Raw genomic sequence first — 25,896 nt, forward strand, 5'->3', positions numbered from 1 at the left:
GCTGAGGCAGGAGAATCGCTTGAACCCAGGAGGCAGAGGTTGCAGTGAACCGAGATAACGTCACCAGACTCCAGCCTGGGCGACAGAATGAGACTCCGTCTCAAAATAAAAAATAAAAATAATAATTATGAGCCTGTCTGCCAGTCCTCCTCTGTTTCTTCCTTCCTTTCTCCCTGAGAAATTCAGTCTAAAAATTATTAGGTGGGGAATACAGGAGTCCAATGAGATGAGGAGCAACAGTGGCCCATTTCAGGGTGTTAGAGCCTGAGGAGGATGAAGAAGGTTCTGATTCTATGTGGGGGCAGCTTCAGTGGGAGAGGCTCTGTGGGTAGAGCTCAAGTAGAGTAAGGAAAGGCGTCCATGACAGCGGGGAGGGGCAGGCATTTATAGCAATAGAGATTGTTTACCTGTTAGGGGGGATTGATTATGTCAATAAATATACTGAAGATAAAGGAACCCAGATTTCTTGCTGCCAGACAAGGGTCTCAACTGTAGAACAGGAAAAAATTAGAATTAACCCTGTAACATTAGGTTAGAATTGGAAATAACCAAAGTGAAATATATATGAATTATATATTATATATTTATATATGAATTATATATTATATATTTATATATAATTATATATTATATATATTATATATAATTATATATTATATATTATATATTATATATATTATATGTTTATATATTATATATTATATATTATATATATATTATATATATTATATATTATATATATATTTATATATAAATTATATATTACCCCCAGTTCTGTTCACTGAGAATCATGACACCACAATAACACTGATTTTATTTATATATATATATATATATATATATATATATACACACACACATATACATTTCCACAAATTCTGTTCACTGAAGGAATCACAGTACACCGGTAGCATTGATCACACCTGGTATTGGTTTCCAAATACCATTCTCCTTTTAAAAGAACCATTGCTCCTTGGAGAAAGGACTGATTCTAGGGCTGGGGAGGGAAAGTACAAGATGAACCTGAAATATCTGGTTGTGCCAGAAGGTATGGAAGTGCTCAAAGAATGATGGAGACATATCAAAGGCTTTAGGAGCCAGCTTGAAGGGCCTCCCATTGGCCAAATCTGGAACAATTTGAACATCAAACTAAATCATGACAGTAAAATATTAAAATCCATTGAATAAAATAGTAATCCATGAGTCACTCCAAAAGAAATAAACAATAAATGAGAAGAAAAAACTTTTCTGTCTAAAATGACAGTAAATATAGAAGGAATGATGCAATTAGAATACCTGCATATTATTTAGTAACCATCATAGTAATAACTAACCCAGCTGGGCGTGGTGGCCCATGCCTGTAATCCCAGCACTTTGGGAAGCCAAATCGGGCAGATCACCTGAGGTCGGGAGTTGGAGATCAGCCTGACCAACATGGGGAAACTCTGTCTCTACTAAAAATACAAAAAATTAGCTGGGCGTGGTGGCACATGCCTGTAATCCCAGCTACTTGGGAGGCTGAGGCAGGAGAATCGCTTGAACCTGGGAGGTGGAGGTTGTGGTGAGCCAAGATTGCACCACTGCACTCCAGCCTGGGCAACAAGAGTGAAACTCTGTCTCAAAAATAAATAAATAAATTAGTAAATAAGCCACACAACATCAACAAATCCTAAACCTAGTGGGTGATTTGATGAAGAATATGATATTTCCATAGTCTGAAGTACTTTCTCATAAAATACTCATTAATTACAAAGGGAAAAAGAATAATTTTATAGTGGAGACATGACAAGCATTGCCATAATCCAGAAATCAATGTTAACATTACCGGAAATGAGACAAATCAAAGTTATGTGTAGCCTTAGGGTATGCAACTAGAACACCATTTTTGTTGTAATTCTTGACAAAAATGCATAACCTGAAACTAAACATGAAGAAATACTGGACACACCCAATTGTGGAACATTCTACAAACGAACTGGCCTGTAATCTTTAAAAGTGTCAAGGTCATAAAAGTCAAGGAAAGATCAAGGATCTTTCAATTCAACGTGTGATTCTGGGCTGGGTCTTTTTGCTCTGAAGGATATTTTGGAGACAACTGGAAAAACTTAAATGAGGTCCAAGGATTATATGGTAGTAATGTATCAAATATTAATTTTCTGATTCTGGTGGCTCCATTGTGGCTTTCTAAGAGGATGACCTACTTGGTAAGAATCATGCATAAAAATAGGGATGATAAGGCATCATGTCATCACCTTACCAGCAAATGGTTCAGGGGAAAAGAGTTACTTGGTACTATCCTTGCATCTTTTCTTTAAGTTTGACATGAATTAAAAATAAAAGGAAATATGAATGATTTGAAACATTTAAAAAGCACTGAAACTAACGTAATAGATACCTAGGCATCTGCCCCAAGATTAAAAGATATTAACGTTTTGGCCATATTTGCCTCAGATCAACTGCCTGTGCACATTTGCCCTCTCTTTCTGTTTGCTTCAAGAAATAAAATGCGGACCAGGCTCGGTGGCTCATGCCTGTAATCCCAGCACTTTGGGAAGCCAAGGCGGGTGGATCACTTGAGCCCAAGAGTTCAAGACCAGCCTGGGCAACATGGTGAAATGCCGTCTCTGCAAAAAACACAAAAATTAACTGGGTGTGGTGGCATGAGCCTGTAGTCTCATCTACTCAGGAGGCTGAGGTGGAAGGATGGCTTGAGCCTCGGAGGCAGAGGTTGCAGTGAGTCAAGATAATGCCACTGTACTCTAGCCTGGACAATAGAGCAAGACTCTGTCTCAAATAAACAAATAAATAAAATGCTACAGAAATGTCTGCTCTTATCACTTATATTTAGCAGTATACTTGAGATTAGTTGGTGCAATAAGGAAAGAAAATGAAATAAAAAGTACAAGGCCAGGCATGGTAGCTCATGCCTATAATCCCAACATTTTGAGAGGCTGAGGTGGGAGGATCACTTGAGCACAGGAGTTTGAGACCAGCCTACACACCATAGCAAGACCCAATCTCTACCAAAAAAAAAAAAAATTTGTTTTAATTAGTCAGGTATGGTGGTGTGTGCCTGTAGTCCCAGCTACTTGGCAGCTGAGGTAGGAGGATTGCTTGAACCCAGGAGGTCAAGGCTGCACTGAGCTGTGATTATGCCACTGCACCCTAGCCTGGGTGACAGAACGAGACCCTGTCTCAAAAACAAACAAACGAAAAAACCCAGAAAAAGTATACATTTTAGGAAGAAATTAAAGTGTTTTTTCACAGATAACATGATCATTTATGTAGAAAATCCTATGGAGTCCACAAAAAAAAAAAAACCTACTAGAATTAATAAGTGAGTTTAGCAAGGTTGCAAGATACAAGATCAACATATAAAAATCAATTATAAGCTAGGCATGGTGGTGCATATCTGTGGTCTCAGCTACCCAAGAGGCTGAGGCAGGAAGAGCCCAGGAGGTCCAGGCCATGATTGCACCACTGCACTCCAGCCTGCGTGGCAGAATGAGATCCTGTCTCCAAACACAACAACAAAATCAATTATATTTTTATATACTAGCAAAAACAATCAGAAATTGAAGTTTTATAAAACAATATTTACAATAACATCAAAAGTATGAAGTACATAGGGGTGAATTTGACAAGAGATATGCAAAACCTGTACACAGAAAACTAAAGAGAGAGATTAAAGGCCTTAAATACATGGAGAGACATACCACGTTAATGGATCAGAAGACTCAATAATGTTAACAGTCGTGTCTCCCCAAATTGTTTTTGTTTTTTGTTTTGTTTTTCTTTTGAGACTCTGTTGCCCAGGCTGGAGTGCTGTGGCACAAACATGGCTTACTGCAGCCTTGACCTCCCAGGATCAAGCAATCTTCCCATCTCAACCCCCCCAAGTAGCTGGACCTACAGGCATGTGTCACCATGCCTGGCAATTTTTTCTATTTTTTTCTAGAGATGGGGTCTCACTACATTGCCTAGAATGGATTTCTTCCCAAATTGGTGTGTAGATTTAACACAATCCCAGTCAATGAGTCAAAATCCAGACAGGCTATTTTCTTTTTTTAGAATATGACAAGGCTGAAAAAAAAAAAGAAAAAGAATATGACAAGGCTGGGCACAGTGGCTCACACCTGTTATTCCAGCACTTTGGGAGGCTGAGGCTGAGGCAGGAGGATAGCTTAAGCCCTGGGGTTCAAGTCCAGCCTGGGCAACATAGCAAGACCTTATCTCTAAGAAAAAAAGAAAAGAAAAGTAAATGACAAGCTGATTATAAAATGTACATGGAAATGCAAAGAACCCAGGATAACCAGAACTTCAGCTTTGAAAAAGAACAAAATAGGCCGGGCGCAGTGGCTTATGCCTGTAATCCCAGCACTTTGGGAGGCCAAAGCGAGTGGATCACCTGAGGTCAGGAGTTCGAGACCAGCCTGGCCAATAGGGTGAAACCCCGTCTCTACTAAAAATACAAAAATTAGCCAGGCATGGTGACAGGTGCCTGTAATCCCAGCTACTCGGGAGGCTGAGGCAGGAGAATCACTTGAACCTGGGAGGCAATGGTTGCAGTGACCTGAGATTGTGCCACTACACTCTAGCTTGGGCAACAAGAGTGAAACTCCATCTTGAAAAAAAGAAAAAAGAAAAAGAACAAAGTTGGAGGACTGACTACCCGATTTGAAGACATATAAAGTTACATAAGTCGAGGCAGTGTGGTATTGAAGTAAACATAGGTAAATAGACCAATGGAAAAAAACAGAGCCAAAAAGAGATTTACATAAGGTATGGTGGCTCATGCTGATAATCCCAGCACTTTGGGAGGCTGAGACAGGAGGATCGCTTGAGGCCAGGAGTTTGAGACCAGCCTGGGCAACATAGAGCCCATTACTACAAAAATAATTTTTATTTTATTTATTTATTTATTTATTTTGAGACAGAGTTTTCACTCTGTCACTCAGGCTGGAGTGCAGTGGAGCCATCTCAGCTCACTGCAACCTCCACCTCCCAGATTCAAGTGATTCTCCTGCCTCAGCCTCCTGAGTATCTGGGATTACAGGGGCCTGCCACCACGCCCGGGTGATTGTTTTTATTTTTAGTACAGACAGGGTTTCTCCATGTTGGCCAGGCTGGTTTCAAACTCCTGATTTCAGGTGATCCACCTGCCTCAGCCTCTAAAAGTGCTGGATTTACAGGCATGAGCCACTGCGCCCGGCCAGGAAAAATTTCTTTTTAAATAAGCTGGGTGTGGTGGTATGTACCTGTAGTCCCAGCTCTTCTGGAGGCTGAGGCAGGAGGATCATCTATTGGGGATGCTGAGGCAGGAGGATCATTAAGCCCAGAGTGCAAAGCTGCAGTGAGCTATGGTGGTGCCACTACACTTCATCCTGGGTGACAGAATAAGTCTCTGCCTCAAAAAAAAAAAAACTTACGTATGTATGATCAATTGAATTTCAGCAAAGGTGCCATGGTAATTCAAATAGGGGAAAAGATAAACTTCAACAAATAGTTCTGGAGCAATATGCAAAATAAAGCCACCTTGCTGTTCATCTCTCAATATGTACAAAAATTGTCTCAAAACGTCAACATGAATTATACACATAAATGTAAGATCTGTAAAACTGCTGGAAGAAACTATAGAAAATTTTAGTAACCTTGGGTTTGGCAAAGATTTCTTAAATATTACCGTAAAAGCACAAACACAGTTTCTCTGTCTTTCTCTCTCTCTGTCTGTCTCTCTCTCTTTCTCTCTCTCTCTCTCTATAATATAATATTATATTATATTATATATTATATATAATATTATATATAATATAATATTATATTATATAATATAATATAATATTATATTATATTATATATTATATATAATATTATATATAATATAATATTATATTATATAATATCATATTATATATAATATATTATATAATATATAATATAATATTATATAATATATAATATTATATAAAATATAATATAATATATATAATATATTATATAATATATAATATAATATATATTATATATAATATTATATTATAATATTATATATAATATAATATTATATTATATATTATATATAATATAATATTATATATTATATATAATATAATATTATATTATATATAATATAATATTATATTATATATTATATATAATATTATATTATATATAATATATAATATAATATTATATTATATATAATATATAATATTATATAATATAATATAATATAATATAATATTATATTATATATAATATAATATTATATATTTAATATATTATATTAAATATATTATATTAAATATAATATATTATATATATTATATGTTATATTATATATAATATATAATATATATAAAATATAATATATATTATATATAAAATATATATAAATATATATATATTTTATATATATTTAATTATATATATAATTTATATATAAATAATATATATAATATATAATATATAATATATATTATATATTAAATTATATTAAATTATATTAAATTAAATTATATTAAATTATATTATATATTAAATTATATATATAATTTATATATATAAAAATATATATATTATATATATTATATATAATACATATTATATAATATATATAATATATATTATATATTATATTATATATAGTATATATTATATAATATATAGTATATATTATATATAATATATAATATATAGTATATATTATATATTATATATTATTATATTATATTATATTATATATATTATATAATATATTATATAATTATATTATATTATATATATTATATAATATATTATATAATTATATTATATTTTATATATTTATATTATATTATATAATTATATAATATATATTATATAATTATATAATATATATTATATAATTATATAATTATATTATATAATTATATAATTATATTATATAATTATATATATTATATAATTATATAATATAATTATATAATTATATAATATATATTATATAATTATATTATATATATTATATAATTATATTATATATATTATATAATTATATTATATATAATATAATTATATTATATATATTATATAATTATATTATATATAATATAATTATATTATATATAATATAATTATATTATATATTATATAATTATATTATATATTATATAATTATATATATTATATAATTATATATATTATATAATTATATTATATATATTATATAAAAATATATATTATATAATATATAATATAATATATATTATATATATTATATATAATATATAATATAATATATATTATATATTATATATATTATATAATATAATATATATTATATATTATATATATTATATAATATATATTATATATAATATATACTCCTTACCTCAAGCAATCCTCCCACCTTGGCCTCCAGAGTGCTGGGATTACAGGTGTGAGCCACCGTGTCTTATGTTACATAAGGGAATAAGAGGAAGACAAAGATATTTGCTTGATACATGTAATGTTTAATATTAGGTGTCAACTTGACTGGATTGAGGGATGTCTAGATGCCTGGTAAAGTGTTGTTCCTGGATGTGTATGTGTTGGCGTTGTCAAAGGAGACTGACATTTGAGTCAGTGGACTGGGAGAGAAAGACCCACCCTCAGTATGGGTGGACACCATCCAACCAGCTGCCAGTGCAGCTAGAACAAAGCAGGCAGAAGAAGGGGGAATAAGGTTGCTTGCTGAGTCTTTTTTTTTTTTTTTTTGAGAAAGAGTCTTGCCCTACTGCCCAGGCTGGAGTGCAGTGGTGCAGTCTCTGCTCACTGCAACCTCCGCCTCCTGGGTTCAACCGATTCTCCTGCCTCAGTCTCCGCAGTAGCTGAGACTACAGGTGCATGCCACCACACCCGGCTAATTTTTGTATGTTTTTAGTAGAGACAGGGTTTCACCATCTTGGCTTGGCTGGTCTCGGCCTCCTGACCTCAAATGATCCACCCACCTCAGCCTCCCAAAGTGCTGGGATTATAGGCATGAACCACCATGCCCAGCCTCTTGCTGAGTCTTCTGGCTGTCTCTCTCTTCCTATGTTGGACACTTGCTTCCTCTCCTCCTGCCCTTGGATGTCAGACTCCAGGTTATTTGGCCTTTGGACTCTGGGACTTGCACCAGCGGCCTCCCGGGGGCTCTCGGGCCTTTGGCCTCAGACTGAGGGCTGCACTGTTGGCTTCCCTAGTTTTGAGGCTTTCAGACTTGGACTGAGCCACACTACCGGCTTCTCTTTCCCCAGCTGGCAGATGGCCCATTGTGAGACTTTGCCTTGTGATCATGTGAGCCAATTCTCCCTAATAAACTTTTTTTTTTGTTTTTTTTTTTTGAGGCAGAGTCTAGCTCTGTTGCCCAGGCTGGAATGCAGAGGCACGATCTCGGCTCACTGTAACCTCCGCCTCCCAGATCTCGGCTCACTGCAACCTCCACCTCGCAGGTTCAAGCAACTCTCCTGCCTCAGCCTCCCAAGTAGCTGGGATTACAGGCGCCCGCCGCCACGCCTGTCTACTTTTTTGTATTTTTTTAGTAGAGACGGGGTTTCACCATGTTGTCCAGGCTGGTTTCAAACTCCTGACCTCAAGTGACCTGCCTGCTTTGGCCTCCCAAAGTGCTAGGATTACAGTTGTGAGCCACCGTGCCCAGCCAATAAACTTCTTTTATATATACATATGGCTTATTGGTTCTATCCCTCTGGAGAACCCTGACTAATATAATACATATACATATATATATAGAGAGAGAGAGGTGTGTGTGTGTGTGTATACATACACAAGCATATTTATAACAAAATAAAGAGGAATACACATAACATTATTACAGTCCTCATTTCTGTAACTGGTTACGTGGTTGTAGCTGTTATTGATAACTACCTTCTTCAACTACTCATTCCTTTTGACTTCAGAAAGCACTTCAGCTGGTCATGTTTCTTTACCTGATAGAGTGACCCAAACCTTCATACCTGAATGGTCTGGACCATTAGTAATCCTTCCTGGATTGGGTTGTTGTAGTTTGCCATTGACCTTAATTACAAGGCATGGTAATACTAAGAGACACTTTAAGAGATCTCCTGTATTCTAGATATACTATTCCTTAACTTCAACGTTCAGTAACAGTCCAATTTCGCCTTGGTAGTTGGGATCAATCACCCCAACCAGCACAATGATTCCCTTCTTTGGCTGTTGATTCAGAGGCATGAGGAGTCCATGTGGCAGGTGTCCTGTGAACAGCTAGCAGTCTTAACTTCTATTTCAGTAGAATCATTGTTGTGTCTCCTAGCAAAAGCATTCTTTCCTTTGGAAATAAGACCTCTAGGCCAGCAAACCATAAGGTTACAGGAATTGGAAGCAAAATTTTCTAGGGTGGCCGGGTTTGGTGGCTTACGCCTATAATCCCAGCACTTTGAGAGGCTGAGATGGGTAGATCACCTGAGGTCAGGAGTTCAAGATTAGCCTGGCCAACATGGTGAAACCCCGTCTCTACTGAAAATACAAAAATTAGTCAGACGTGGTGTTGTCCACCTGTAATCCCAGCTCCTCAGGAGACTGAGACAGGAGAATTACTTGAACCCAGGAGGCAGAGGTTTCAGTGAGCCGAGATCATGCCACTGCACTCCAGCCTGGGCGACAGAGCAAGACTCTGTCAAAAAAAAAAAAAAAATTTTTTTTTTTTTTGCCAGGGGGATACTAGGGGGTTACTAGGGGTAACAGTGAGTGGTGTCACTCCCATTTCTACCCCTTGACTCCTGGACCTGTGAATCTTGTCTATGGAGAAAATAACATCATACATTGGACACTGATTCAACTCATATCTCCTTCTGGAGAACCTTGCCCCAGCTCTTACTTATATATTACCACCTAGCTGGAGCTGTAACTGAGTTTCCAAAAGGTCATTCCACCATTCTATCAAACCAGCTGTTGCAGGATGGTGGGGAATATGTTAAAACTAGTGAATTCCATGAGCACAGATTCATTGGTGTGCTTATTTTGCTGTGAGGTGAGTTCCTTGATCAAAAGCAATGCTGTGTGAAATACCAGGATGGTGGATAAGGCATTCTATAAGTCTACTGATGGTAGTTTTGGCAGAAGCATTGCATTCAGGGAAGGCAAATCTGTATCTATAGTGTCTGTTCCAGTAAAAACAAACGCTACTCCTTCCATGATAGAAGCTGTCCAATGTAATCAATCTGCCTCTAGGGAGCTGGCTTATCACCCTAGGAAATTGGCCATAGCGGGGACTTAGTGTTGGTCTCTGCTGCTGGCAGATTGGGCACTCAGCGGCAGTGGTAGCCTGGTTGTCCCTGGTGAGTGGAAGTCTATGTTAAAGAGCCCATGCATAAGTTCCATTCCTGCCACCATGGCCATCTTGTTTATTAGCCCACTGGACAATGACAGGGGTGGCTGGGAAAGAGGGCTGACTGGCATCCATAAAATGGGTCACCATATCCACTTAACTTGTTTTTCTTTTTTTTTTTTATTATACTTTAAGTTCTAGGGTACATGTGCACAATGTTCATGTTTGGTACATAGGTATACATGTGCCATGTTGGTTTGCTGCACCAATCAACTCGTCATTTACATTAGGTATTTCTCCTAATGCTATCCCTCCCCCAGCCCCCCACCCCCCGACAGGCCCCAGTGCGTGATGTTCCCCACCCTGTGTCCAAGTGTTCTCATTGTTCAATTCCCACCTGTGAGTGAGAACATGCAGTGTTTGGTCCTCTGCCTTTGTGATAGCTTGCTGAGAATGATGGTTTCCAGCTTCTTCCATGTCCCTGCAAAGGACATGAACTCATCCTTTTATATGGCTGCATAGTATTCCATGGTGTATATGTGTCACATTTCTTAATCCAGTCTATCATTGCTGGACATTTGGTTCCAAGTCCTTGCTACTGTGAATAGTGCTGCAACAAACATACATGTGCATGTGTCTTTATAGTAGCATGATTTATAATCCTCTGGGTATATACCCAGGAATGGGACTGCTGAGTCAAATGGTATTTCTAGTTCTAGATCCTTGAGGAATCGCCACGCTGTCTTCCACAATGGTTGAACTAGTTTACATTCCCACCAACAGTGTAAAAGCATTCCTATTTCTCCACATCCTCTCCAGCATCTGTTGTTTCCTGACTTTTTAATGATCTCCATTCTAACTGGCGTGTGATGGTATCTCACTGTGGTTTCGATTTGCATTTCTCTGATGACCAGTGATGATGAGCATTTTTTCATGTGTCTGTTGGCTGCATAAATGTCTTCTTTTGAGAAGTGTCTGTTCATATCCTTTGCCCACTTTTTGATGGGGTTGTTTGTTTTTTTCTTGTAAATTTGCTTGAGTTCTTTGTAGATTCTGGATATTAGCCCTTTGTCAGATAGGTAGATTGCAAAAATTTTCTCCCATTCTGTAGGTTGCCTATTCACTCTGATGGTAGTTTCCTTCGCCGTGCAGAAGCTCCTTAGTTTAATTAGATCCCATTTGTCTATTTTGGCTTTTGTTGCCATTGCTTTTGGTGTTTCAGTCATGAAGTCCTTGCCCATGTCTATGTCCTGAATGGTATTGCCTAGGTTTTCTTCTAGGGTTTTTATGTCTCAGGTCCAACATTCAAGTCTTCAATCCATCTTGAATCAATCCTTGTATAAGGTGTAAGGAAGGGATCCAGTTTCAGCTTTCTACATTTGGCTAGCCAATCTTCCCAGCACCATTCATTAAATAGGGAATCCTTTCCCCATTTCTTGTTTTTCTCAGGTTTGTCAAAGATCAGATGATTGTAGATGTGTGGTGTTCTGAGGCCTCTGTTCTGCTCCATTGGTAGTTCTATTTTTAGTTCTTTGAGTAATCTCCATACTGTTTTCCATAAAGGTTGTACTGAAATTCCCACCAATAGTATGTAAGCATTCCCTTTTCCGCTGCATCTTTGCCAACATCTGTTGTTTTTAGACTTTTTTTTTTTTTTTTTAATGAGACAAGGTCTCTGTCATGCTGGAGCGCAGTGGAGTGATCTCAGCTCTCTGCAACCTCCACCTCCCGGGTTCAAGAAATTCTTGTGCCTCAGCCACCTAATAGCTGAGATTACAGTGTTTTTAGACTTTGTAATAGCCATTCTGACTGGTGTGAGATGGTATCTCATTGTGGGTTTGATTTGCATTTCTCTGATGGTTAGTGATGTTGAGCATTTTTTGTGTTTGTTGGCTGCTTGTATGACTTTTGGAAAATGTTTATTCCTTTGGTCACTTTTTAATGGGGTTATTTTTTTTTTCTTGTAGAGTTGTTTGAGTTCCTTGTAGATTCTGGATATTAGCCCTTTGTCAAATGCATAGTTTGCAAATATTTTTCCCATTCTATAGACTCTGTTTACTCTGTTGATTGTTCCACTTAACTATTAAAATCCTCCTCTTCTGAGGTCATGCTTTGGTGGCCATTCATAAGGGACACAAATATCTTTTCATTTTTTTGCCCAAAGAAGTCTATGCATATACCTCTTTTTCGATTTCTTTGTCACCAATTTTCTAATCGTGTTCATTCCAAGTCCATGACTATCCAGCCAAACTATTGGCTACAGCCCATGAATCAATATATAATTGCATGTTTGACCATTTCTCCTTCCAAGCAAAGTGAAAGACCTGGTGTAATGCTTGAAGTTCTGCCCCACTGGGAGGATTTCCCTTCACCACTGTCATTTGGGGTGTCCCAGAAAGGGACTTTTGTGTGCAGCTGTCCACTTTTGGGTCGTGCCTGTGTAATGTACACAACCATCTGTAAATCCGGCCTGGGTCTTCTTTTCCTCTGTCAACTGATCATAGGCAACATTCCATGAGGCCATAGGTGCCGGCTGGGAGAGTGAAGGCAGAGTAACAGGAATGGGGGCTACAGGTATTTGGATCACTTCTTCATGTAACTTACCTGTGCCTTCAGGGACTATTCAAGCCCAATCATGTACACACCACTTCCATTTGATGATGCAATGCTGCTTTGCATGCCCAATGTTGTGACTTGGTGGGGCAGATAACACTGAGTTCATGATGAGCAGCTCAGGTTTCATGGTAACTAGGTGACCCAAGGTTAAGTACTGAGTCTCTATTAAGGCCCAGTAGCAGGCCAAGAGCTACTTCTCAAAAGGAGACTACTTCTGGCTAGGTGCCGGGGCTCATGCCTATAATCCCAGCACTTTGGGAGGCCAAGGCGGGCGGATCACCTGAGGTCAGGAGTTCAAGACCACCCTGGCCAACGTGGCAAAACCCTGTCTCTACTAAAAATACAAAAATTAGCCGGGTATGGTGGCAGGCGCCTGTAATCCCAGTTACTTGGGAGGCTGAGGCAGGGAGAATCGCTTGAACCCAGGAGGCGGAGGTTGCAGTGGGCCAAGATCGTGCCATTGCACTCCAACCTGGGCGATAAGAGCAAGGCTCTGTCTCAAAAAAAAAAAAAGTACTTCTTTGCAGAGGATTGAAGACCTTTGAGAGTATCCATATCTGCCCCTGACACTTCAAGCACCACTGGATCTGCTGGATCACATGGCTCAAGCAGCAGAGCTGCTTGCACAGCACCCTGGACCTGTTACAGAGACTTCTGTTCTGGGCCCCACTCAAAACTGGAAACTTTTCAGGTCATTTGGTAAATGGGCTGGAGTAACATACCCAAATGGGGAATATATTGATCCTAGGAGTTTGAGTTTATAGTGAGCTACGATCACACCCCTGCACTCCAGCCTGGATAACAGAGTAAGATCCTGTCTCTAAAATAATAAAATAGTATCAATGTAATGGACCAGCATAATATCTCGTGGAAGAAAAAAGCAATCAAGGTCCTTGTGAACTCTCCAGTGGACTGGAAAGTTGACATAGCTCTGAGATAGCACAGTGAAAGTGTATTGCTGGCCTTGCCAGCTAAAAGCAAACTGCTTCTGGTGGTCTTTATTAGATACCCCTGTGATTTCATCTCCAGCCAATCAATTGTTTCAGTTCCCCAGGCCTCTGACTGTCAAAGTACCCTTAAAAACCCTAGCCTCTGAATTCTTGGAGAGGTGAATTTGAGAAATTTCTTCCATCCATCCTCTTGGCTGGACCTGCAATAATTAAACTCTTTATTTGCTGCAGTTCTCAGTGCATTGGTATTTTTTGCTTGTTTTTGTTTTTGTTTTCTTTTTTTAGACAGGGTCTCACTCTGTTGCCCAGGCTGGTGTACAGTGGTGCGATCATGGCAAACTGCAGCCTAGACCTCCTGGGCTCAGGTGATCCTTCCACCTTGGCCTCCTGGGTAACTGGGACTACAGGTGAGTGCCACCATACCCAGCCAATTTTTTGTATTTTTTGTAGACATGAGGTTTTGCGATGTCGCCCAGGCTGGTCTCGAACTCCTGGGCTCAAGCGATCTACACACCTTGGCCTCTCAACTGCTAGGATTACAGGTGTCAGCCACCACACCCAGCCTAGTGCATTGGTTTTTTTCAGGGCAGTGGGCAAAACGAACCAGTCGGGCTACAACTTGACCTACAGAGGAGAGGGATCACAGAGCTCTTTGAGGATGCTGGGGCCCTCTCACAAATTTATTTCTCATAGAACAGTAAGTCGTCTGGACCCTCCCAGTGTGGGTAAGTAAGTCTTAAATGACAAATGCACTCTAACATTCCAATTCCCTAAGCCTTTGAATCCCTTCCTCTGCGTTAAACCAAGACAGGTCCAGCAATTTCAATTCACGCTACTATGGGACATCTTTGGAATATGTTTTAGCCAACCACTCAAACTGTTAGAGCACTTTCTAACTCCTCAAGCTGCAACATTCAACGCAGTGAGCCCATATCAATAAACTGAGCCAGATCCAATTTTGTGTTGCTTACACTATTATCCCAACCCTTAGTATCTATTCCCATACATGTTCCCCAAATTTCAATTTGTATAAATTAGAAAACTCAAGTAGTCTTTTGGAGTGTAGCCCACCTCCTCCTGGGTCACACTTTATACCTCACCTTTAGACACCTGCTAGGATGCTTTTATTTATTTATTTTGAGGCAGAGTCTTACTCTGTTTCCCAGGCTGTAGTGCAGTGGCACCATCTCAGCTCATTGCAACCTCCACCTCCCAGGTTCAAGCAATTTTACTGCCTCAGCCTCCCAAGTAGCTGGGATTACAGGTGTGCACCCCCATGCCCGGCTAATTTTGGTATTTTTAGTAGAGATGGGGTTTCACCATGTTGGCCAGGATGGTCTCCAACTCCTGGCCTCAAGTAATCTACCCTCCTCGACCTCCTTAAGTGCTGGGATTACAGGTGTGAGCAACGACGCCCGGCCAATATATGATTTTAATTGTCCAGTTTTCAACAGAAAATTATGACACATGCAGAGAAAATCTGAATCACACAGAAAAAAAGCAGTCAATAGCGATTGTCCCTGAGAAAACCCAGATGTTGCACATACTAGAGAAAGACTTTATTTTTATTTATTTATTTTTGAAACAGGGTCGTGCTCTGTTGCTCAGGCTGAAGTGTGGTGGCACAATCATAGCTCCCAGCAGCCTCAGCCTCCGGGGCCCCTGCAATCCTCCTACCTCAGCCTCCCAAGTAGACAGGACCACAGGTGTGCACTACCATGCCTGATAATTTTTTAAATTTTTTGTAGAGCCAGCATCTCCCTATGTTGCCCAGGCTGGACTCGAACCCCTGAGCTGAAGTGATCCTCTCACCTCGGTCTCCCAAAGTGCTGGGATTACAGGCATGAGCACTGTGCCTGTTCAAACAACTAAATAAACCCTGTCTAAAGAATGAAAAAGAAGTGTTTTTGTTTTCTGTTTCTTATAACGGAATACCTGAAACTGGGTTATTTATTTATTTATTTATTTAGGAGATGGAGTCTCACTCTGTTGCCCAGGCTGGAGTGCAGTGGCGTGACCTTGGCTCACTGCAACCTCCGCCTCCCAGGTTCCAGGGATTCTCCTGCCTCAGCCTCCCCAGTAGCTGGGATTACAGGCGCATGCCAACACGCCCGGCTAATTTTTTGTATTTTAGTAGAGACAGGGTTTCACCGTGTTGCCCAGGCTGGTCTCAAACTGCTGAGCTCAGGCAATCCGCCCACCTCGGCCTCCCAAAGTGCTGGGATTACAGGCGTGAGCCACCACGCCCAGCCGGTTATTTATTTTTATTTTATTTTTATTTATTTTTAAAAAGAAATTTATTTCTTTTTATTCCTTTTTATTTAATTCAAACAGTCATTGAAGGAATTTGTTTCTTACAGTTATGGAGGCTGAAAAGTCCAAGGTCAGGGAGCTGCTTCTGGTGAGAGCCTTCTTGTTGGCAGGGACTACAGAATCCTGAGGTGATACAGCGCATCACATGGTGAGGGGGCTGAGCATGTTAACTCAGGTCTGTCTTCCTCTTGTTAACACCATGTCCACTTCCATGATAACCTATTAATCCTTTAACCCATTTATCCATGAATGGATTAATCCATCCATGAGGTCAGAACTCTCATGACCCACTCACCTCTTTAAGGCCCCACCTCTCAACACTGCCACATTAAGGGTTAAATTTCTACATGAGGCCGGGTGCAGTGGCTCACACCTCTAATCCTAGCATTTTGGGAGGCTAAGGCAGGTGGATCACTTGAGATCAGGAGTTCCAGACCAGCCTGGCCAACACTGTGAAATCCCACCTCTACTAAAATACAAAAATTAGCCAGGTGGGGTAGTGAATGCCTGTAATCCCAGCTACTGAGGAGGCTGAGGCAGGAGAATCCCTTGAACCCGGGAGGTGGAGGTTGCAGTGAGCAGAGTTCACACCACTGCATTTCAGCCTGGGCGACAGAGCAAGACTCCGTTTCCAAAAAAAAAAAATTCCACGTGAATTCTGAAGGGGATAAATATTCAAACCATAGCAGAAAGTATGAGAAATGTGTCACCAAATAGAGAATATCAATAAAGAGACAGAAATTATGGCTGGCTGTAGTGGCTCACATCTATAATCCCAACACTTTAGGAGGCCAAAGGGGGAGGATTGCTTGAGGCCAGGAATTTGAGACCAGCCTGGTCAACATACTGAGACCCCATCTCGATTAAAAGAAACAAAAAGAAAAAAGAAGAAAAGAAATTAGTTTAAAAGAACCAGGCCGGACGCGGTGGCTCACGCCTGTAATCCCAGCACTTTGGGAGGCCGAGGTGGGCGGATCACCTGAGATTAGGAGTTCGAGACCAGCCTGACCAACATGGAGAAACCCTGTCTCTACTGAAAATACAAAATTAGCTCTGCATGGTGGTGCATGCCTGTAATCCCAGCTAGTCGAGAGGCTGAGGCAGGAGAATTGCTTGAACCTGGGAGGTGGAGGTGGATGTGGAGGTGGAGGTGAGCTGAGATGGCGACATTGCACTCCAGCCTGGGCAACAAGAGCGAAACTCCATCTCAAAAAAAAAAAAAAAAGAACCAAATAGGCCGGGTGTGGTGGCTTATGCCTGTAATCCCAGCACTTTAGGAGGCCAAGGCAGGCAGATTGCTTGAGTCCAGAAGTTCAAGACTAGCCTGGGCAACATGGCGAAACCCTGTCTCTACGAAAAATACAAAAAATTAGCTGAGCGTCGTGGTGTGTGCCTGTAGTCCCAGCTACTTGGAGGGCTGAGGCAGGAGGATTGCATGAGCCCAGGAGGTCAGGGCTGCAGTGAGCCAAGATTGTGCCACTACACTATAGTTTGGGTAATACAGTGAGATCCTGTCTCAAAGGAAGGAAGGAAGGAAGGAAGGAAGGGGGGGAGGAAGGGGGGGAGGGAGGGAGGGAAGGAAGGAAAGAAGAGGAAGGAAGGAAGGAGAGAAAGAGAGAGAGAGAAAGAAATATTGGTGTGGAAGAGTACAATAACAGATGAAAAATTCACTACAAGGTCTCAACAACAGATTTGAGCAGACATAATGAGAAAGAGTGAACTGGAGTCAGGTCAACTGAGACTATCCAATCTGAGAAAAAACAATCAAAAGGAACGACAAAAAATGAACAGAGCCTCAGAGACTTGTCATATGTCATCAAATAAACCAAGGTGAGGAAAGAAGAGAAAGGGACAGAAAGAATATTTGAAGAAATGGCTGAAAACTTCCCAATTTGATGAAAAGCATTAATTTACAAATCCAAGAAGTCCAACCAACTCCAAGTAGGAAAAGTTCAAACAGATCCACAACTACACACATCATAACCACACCATCAAAAGACAAAGATTAAGAAAGAATGTTGAAAGTAGCAAGAGAAAAGTTACTCATGTGTACAAGGGATCCTCAATATGATTTATCAACAGAAACCTTGGAAGCCAGAGGCAGTGGAATGACATCAAAGAGCTAAAAGAAAAAGACTGTCAGTCAGGTGCTGTGGCTCACGCCTGTAATCCCAACACTTTGTGAGGCCGAGACAGGCAGATCACTTGAGGTCAGGAGTTCGAGACCAGCCTGGCCAACATGATGAAACCCTGTCTCTATTAAAAATAAAAAAATTAGCCTGGTGTGGTGGTGCATCCCTGTAATCCCAGCTACTCAGGTGGCTGAGGTAGGAGAATGGCTTGAACCATGGAGGCGGAGGTTACAGTGAGGCAAGATTGTGCCACTGCACTCCAGCCTCGGTGACAGAGCAAGATTCCTTCTCAAAAATAAATAAATAAATAAGAAAAAGAAAAAGACTGTCGACCAAGACGCTACATCCAGCAAAGGTATCCCTCAAAAACTAAGAAGGTGCAGTGGATCATGCCTGCAATCCCAACTAGTCAGGAGGCTGAGGCAGGACGATCGCTTGAGACCAGGAGCTTTGAGACCAGCTAGAACAACATAGCAAGACCCCATCTCTAAAACAAAAATGAAGAAGAAATTAAGAAATTAAGACATTCTCAGATGGACAAAAACTGAAAGAATTTGTCACTAACAAACCTGTCCTCTAAGAAATACTAAAGGGAGTCCTTCAGGCTTAAATGAAAGCATACTAGATAATAACTCTAATCCATACGAGGAAATAAACAGCTTTAGTAAAGATAACTATATAAGGTAAATATAAAGACAATACTGTCTTTATATTTATAATTTTATTTATATTTAAATATAATTTTATTTGTATTTAAATATAATTTATATTTAAATACAATTTTTGCTTGTAAATTTCCTTTTCTCTTGTCATATTTAAAATACAATTATATTTAAAAATTATAAATCTATATGGATGGGGCTGGGCATGGTGGCTCACACCTGTAATATCAGCCCTTTGGGAGGCAGAGGCGGGTGGATCAATTGAGGTCAGGAGTTCAAGACCAACCTGGCCAACATAGTGAAACCCTGTCTCTGCTAAAAATACAAAAATTACCCAGGTGTAGTGGCTCACACCTGTAATCTCAGCTACGCAGGAGGCTGAGGCACAAGAATCGTTTGAACCCCAGAAACAGAGGTTGTAGTGAGCCAAGATTGCCCCACTGCACTCCAGCCTGGGTGTCAGAGTGAGACTCTGTCTCAAAAAAAAAAAAAAAAAAAAAAACTATGTTGATGGGCATACAAAGTAGAAACATGTAATTTGTATGACAATAACTGCATAAAGGAGGAAGGTGAAAATAACAGCTATACAGAAGCAAAGCTTTTATTTATTTATTTATTTTGAGACAGAGTCTCGCTCTGTCGCCCAGGCTGGAGTGCAGTGGCGCAATCTCGGCTCACTGCAAGCTCCACCTCCTGGGTTCATGCCATTCTCCTGCCTCAGCCTCCCTAGTAGCTGAGACTACAGGCGCCCGCCACCACGCCCGGCTAATTTTTTTTTTTGTATTTTTAGTAGAGACGGGGTTTCACCGTGTTAGCCAGGATGGTCTCGATCTCCTGACCTCGTGATCCCCCCGCCTCGGCCTCCCAAAGTGCTGGGATTACAGGTATGAGCCACCGCGCCCTGCCTGCAAAGCTTTTATTTACTGTTAAAATTAAGTTGATATTAATTCAGATTAGATTATTATAAATAAAGATATTAATTGTAATCCCCAGGGCAACCATTAAGAAAATAACTCAAGACCGGGTGCTGTGGCTCACGCCTGTAATCCCAGCACTTTGGGAGGCCAAGGCGGGAGGATCACAAGGTCAGGGGTTCGAGACCAGCCTGACCAACATGGAGAAACTCTGTCTCTACTAAAAAATACGAAATTAGCCAGGCATAGTGGTGCATGCCTGTAATCCCAGCTACTCGGGAGGCTGAGGCAGGAGAATTGCTTGAACCCAGGAGGAGGAGGTTGCGGTGAGCAGAGGTCACGCCGTTGCACTCCAGCCTGGGCAACAAGAGCGAAATCCATCTCAAAAAAAAAAAAAAAAGAAAAGAAAATAACTCAAAAGATTATTAAAGGAAATGACAAAGGAATTAAAATGGAACACTATTTAATACAAAAGATAGTAGTAATGCTGGAATGGGAGGGGAAATACAAGACATATAGAAACAAATAGCAAAATGGCAGACATAAGTTCTATCTTATAGGAATTACATTAAATGTAAAAGGCAGAAATTTGCATAGTGAGCAAAAAAATATGATTTAACTATAAGCTATCTGCAAAAGACACATTATAGATTCAAGGACACTTATAGGCTGATACCTGATGTGGTCACTCATGCCTGAAATCCCAGCACTTTGGGAGGCTGAGGTAGGAGGATTGCTTGAGGCCAGAACGTTGAGATCAGCCTAGACAACATAGTAAGACCCTGTCTTGCTAATTAAATAATAACCTCACTTTTTTTAACAACAAAAAAAAAAGGAAAAAAAAGACATTTATAGGCTGAAAGTAAAAGGAAGAAAAAAGATACATGATGCAAACAATAACCAAGTAATCTCAATTGGCTTGTGCTAATACAAGACAAAAAAGCACTGAAAGTCAAAAATTGTTACTAGAAACAAAGAAGGACATTTAAAAATTATTAAATGGTCTCTTCTTTTGTCTTTTCTTCTTCTTCTTTTTTTTTATACAGAATCTTGCTCTGTCCCCAGGCTGAAGTGCAGTGGCACAATCTCAGCTCACGGCAACCTCCACCTCCCGGGTTCCAGCTATTCCCCTGTAGCTGGGACTACAGGCACGTGCCACCACGCCCAGCTAATTTTTTGTATTTTACTAGAGACAGGGTTTCACCATGTTGGCCAGGATCGTCTCAATCTCCTGACCTCGTGATCCACCTGCCTCAGCCTCCCAAAGTGCTGGGATTACAGGCGTGAGCCACCATGCCAGCTCTTTTTCTCTTTTTTTGAGACAGGGTCTCACTCTGTCACCCAGGCTGGAATGTAGTGATGTGATCATGGATCACTATAGCCTCAAACTCCCGGGCTCAAGCAATCCTCCCACCTCAGCCCCCCAAGTAGTTAGGACTATGGGCACACACTATCATGTCCAGCTAATTTTTAATTTTTTTTGTCAAGATAGGGTCTCACTATGTTGTCCAGGCTGGTCTCAAACTCCTGGGCTCAAGTGATCCTCCCACCTTGGCCTGCCAAAGTCCTAGGATAACAGGTGTGAGCCACTGCACCCAGGCAAAAGGTCCATTTTATCAATCAAGAAGATGGAAAATAAAAGAGAAAAGAAAAGAAAAAGATGTAGCAATTATAAACATAAATGCATCTAACAATGAAGCTTCCCAAAACATGAAGCAATAATTGACAGACTTGAAAGAAGAAATAGGCAATTCAGGCTGGGTATGGTGGCTCATGCCTGTAATCCCAGCACTTTTGGGAGGCCAAAGTGGGTGGATCACTTGAGGTCAGGAGTTCGAGACCAGCTTGGCCAACATGGTGAAACCCCATCTCTACTAAAAATATAAAAATTAGCCAGGCATGGTGGCGTGTGCCTGTAATCCCAGCTACTTGGGAGGTTAAGGCAGGAGAATTGCTTGAACCTGAGAGTCCTTGCTACTCCAGCCACTGCACTCCAGCCTGGGCAACAGAGTGAGACTCCACCTCAAAAAAAAAAAAAAAGGAATAAGCAATTCAATGATAATCACTGAGGACTTCAATACCTCCACTTTCAATAATGGATAGAACATCTAGACAAAAGATCAACAAGGAAAGGGAGGATTTGAACAATACTATTAACCAACTAGACTTAACAGATATCTATAAAACACTCCACCTAACAATAGCAGAATATATATCCTTCTAAAGTTCACATGAGGGCCAGGGGCAGTGGCTCACGCCTATAATCCCAGCACTTTGGGAAGCTGAGGTTGCTGGATCTTTTGAGGCCAGGAGTTCGAGACCAGCCTGGCCAACATGGCTAAGCCCCTTCTCTACTAAAACTATAAGAATTAGCCAGGTGTGGTGGCACATGCCTGTAATCCCAGCTACTTGGAAGGTTAAGGCAAGAGAATTGCTTGAACCTGAGAAGCAGAGGTTGCAGTGAGCTGAGATTGTGCCACTGCACTCCAGCCTGGGCAACAGAGTAAGACTCCACCTCAACGCCTGTAATCCCAGCTACTGGGGTGGCTGAGGCACGAGAATCACTTGAACCTGAGAGGCAGATGTTGCAGTGAGCTGAGATTGCACCACTGTACTCCAGCCTGAGCAACAGAGTGAGACTCTGTCTAAAAAAATAAATAAATAAAAATAAAGTGTACATGAAAAAATTTTTCAGTATAAAATATATTTTAGGCCAAAAAATAACTCATAAATTTTAAAGTATTGTAATAATGCAAAGTATGTTTTGTAACCATAATGGAATAAAATTAGAAATTAATCACAGAAGAAAATGAGAAATTCACAAATATGTGGAAAATAAAAAACATATTCCTAAATATACAATGAATCAAAGAAGAAATTACAGGGATGTTAGACAACACTTTGAAATAAATAAAAATAAAAACAAAACCTATTAAAATTTTATGCAATGCAGCTAAACCAGTGCTTAGAGAGAATTTTATAGCTATAAATGAATAAATTTAAAAAAGAAAAAAGACCTCAAATCAATAGCCTAAACCAAAGAAAAAAAGCATCTGGGAGCTGTGGCTTATGTCTATTATTACAACATTTTGGGAGGCTAAGGCGGGAAGATCACTCGAGGCCAGGAATTTGAGATCCACCTGGTCAACATAGTAAGACCCATCTCTACAAAAAAAAAAAAAAAAAATTAGCCAGGCATGGTGACACTTGCCTGTAGTCCTAGCTACTTGGAAGGCTGAGATGGGAAGATCACTTGAGGCCAGGAATTTGAGGCCAACCTGGTCAACATAAGACCCATCTCTACCCAAGAAACAAACCAAAAAAAAAAAAAAAATTAGCCAGGCATGGTGACAATTTCCTGTAGTCCCAGTTACTTGGAAGGCTGAGATGGGAGGATCACTTGAGCCCAGGAGCTTGAGGCTGCAGTGAGCTATGATCGGGGTACTGCACTCCAGCATGGGATTAGACTGGAAATAAATGAAATAAGGAATGAAAAAATAATAGATAAAATCAATGAAACCAAAAGTTTATTCTTTGAAAAGATGAACAAAATTGACAAAATTTTAGCTAGATTGACCAAGATAAAAAGAGAGAAGACTCAGCTGGGCCTGCTGGCTCATGCCTGTAATACCAACAGTTTGGGAGGCTGAGGCAGGAGGATCATTTGAAGCCAGGACTTTTTGGGGGGATTTTTTGGCTTTTCTTTGAGACAGTGTCTCACTCTGTTGCCCAGGCTGGAGTGCAGTGACACGCCATTCACTGCAACCTCGAACTGCTGGGCTTAAGCGATCCTCCCAACTCAGCCTCCCTAGTAGCTGGGACTATAGGTGTGAACCACCACGCCTGGCTAATTTTTGTATTTTTTGTAGACAGGGATTTCGCCCTGTTGCTCAGGCTGGTCTTGGACTCCTGGACTCAAGCAATCCACCTGCCTCAGCCTTCCAAAGTGCTAGGATTACAGGTGTGAGCTACCATTCCTGGTCAAAGCCAGAAGTTTGAGACCAGGCTGGGCAACAAAAGTGAGATGTGTCTACACAAAACAAAATTCAAAAAATTAGCTGAGCTGGCATGGTGGCATGTACCTGTAGTCCTAGTTACTCAGTAGGCTGAGGCAGAAGGATCGCTTGAGCCCAGGAGCTCAAGGCTGCAGTGAGCTATGCACATACTTCACTTCAGCCTGGGCAATAGAGCAAGACCCTGTCTCAAATAAATAAATAAATAATAAATAAATAAATAAATAAATAAATAAATAAATAAATAAATAAAGCTTTCCAACTTGGGCCCAGCAGAATGGCCCGCAAAGAAGGGTGGCGAGAAGAAAAAGGGCTGTTCTGTCATCAACAAGGTGGTGACCGAGAATACACCATCAACCTTCACAGGTGCATCTACGGAGTGGGCGTCAAGAAGCGTTCTCCTTGGGCACGCAAAGAGATCTGGAAATTTGCCATGAAGGAGATGGGAACTCCAGATGTGTGCATTGATACTAGACTCAACAAAGCTGTCTGGGCCAAAGGAATAAGGAATGTCCAAGACCTTATCCGTGTGCGGTTGTCCAGAAAACATAATGAGGATGAAGATTCACCAAATAAGCTCTATACTTTGGTTACCAATGTACCCGTTACCGCTTTCAAAAATCTACAGGCAATGTGGATGAGAACTAACTGCTGATAGTCAGATACATCAAATAAAGTTATAAAATTGCTTTCAAAAATAAAAATAAAATGAGAGAGAGAAGACTTAAATTGCTAAAATCAGGAATAAAACAAAGAATGTTATCATCAGACTCACAGAAATAAAAATGATTCTAAGGGAATATTATGAAAATTGCATGCCAATAATTAGATAATCTAGATGAAATGTAAGAATTCCTAAAACGACACGAGCTACTGAAACTGACTCAAGAGAAAATTTTAAAAAATTAAATAAACCCATAACAAGAAAAGAGACTGAATTACTCATTAAAAATAAAAAATTTCCACAAAGAAAATCCCAGGACCATGTTGTTTCACTGGTTAATTCAGTCAAATGTTTAAAGAACACTTAACACCCTTCCTTCCTTCCTTCCTTTCTTCCTTTCCCTCCCTCCCCCCTTCCCTTCCTCCCTTCCTCCCTCCCTCCCTCCCTCTCTCTCTCTTCCTTCCTTCTTTCTTTCTTTAGACAGGGTCTTGCCCGCCCTTCCTTCCTTCCTTCCTTCCTTCCTTCCTTCCTTCTTTCTTTCTTCAGACAGGGTCTTGCCTGCCCTTCCTTCCTTCCTTCCTTCCTTCCTTCCTTCCTTCCTTCCTTCCTTCCTTCCCTCCCTCTCTCCCTCCCTCCCTCTCTCCCTCTCTCCCTCCCTCTCTCCCTCTCTCTCTCTCTCTTTCTTTCTCTCTTTCTTTCTTTCTACACGGTCTTGCTCTGTTGCCCAGACTGGAGTGCATTAGCAAGATCATAGCTCACTGCAACTTCCAACTCTTGGGCCCAAGCAATCCTCCTGCCTCAGCCTCCTGAGGTAGCTAAGACTACAGGCATGTGCCACCATGATTCCTGGCGCTATATATATATATATATATATATATATATGTAGTATTTTCTGTTGAGATGGGATCTCACTATGTTGTCCAGGTTGAACTCCTAACCTCAAGCAATTCTCCTACCTCAGCCTCTCAAAGTGCTGGGATTACAGACATGAGCCACTGCACCTGGCCATACCACCAATTCTTCACAAACTCTTCCAAAAAAATAGAAGAGGAGGTTGGGTGCAGTGGCTCATGCTTGTAATCCCAGCACTTTGGGAGGCTGAGGTGTGGGGATCACTTGAGCCCAGGAGTTAGAGACCAGCCTGGGCAACATGGCAAGACCATGTCTCTACTAAAAATACATAACATTAGCCCGGCATGGTGGCACGCACCTGTAGTCCCAGCTATTTGGGAGGCTGAGGTGGAAGAATCGTCTGAGCCCAGGAAGTGAAGTCTGCTGCAGTAAGCTGAGATCGCACCACTGCACTCCAGCCTGAGTGATGGGAGT

General features: G+C 40.3%; 1 pseudogene; it reads left to right on the forward strand.

Annotated features, from left to right (window-relative positions):
- Window positions 1-1,017: 1,017 nt before the first annotated feature.
- Window positions 1,018-24,769, forward strand: LOC101125399 (large ribosomal subunit protein eL31-like; annotated as a pseudogene).
- The last annotated feature ends 1,127 nt before the right edge of the window (window positions 24,770-25,896 follow it).

Source organism: Gorilla gorilla, chromosome 10, assembly GCF_029281585.2.
Source record: "Gorilla gorilla gorilla isolate KB3781 chromosome 10, NHGRI_mGorGor1-v2.1_pri, whole genome shotgun sequence".
NCBI classification, from domain to species: Eukaryota; Metazoa; Chordata; class Mammalia; order Primates; family Hominidae; genus Gorilla; species Gorilla gorilla.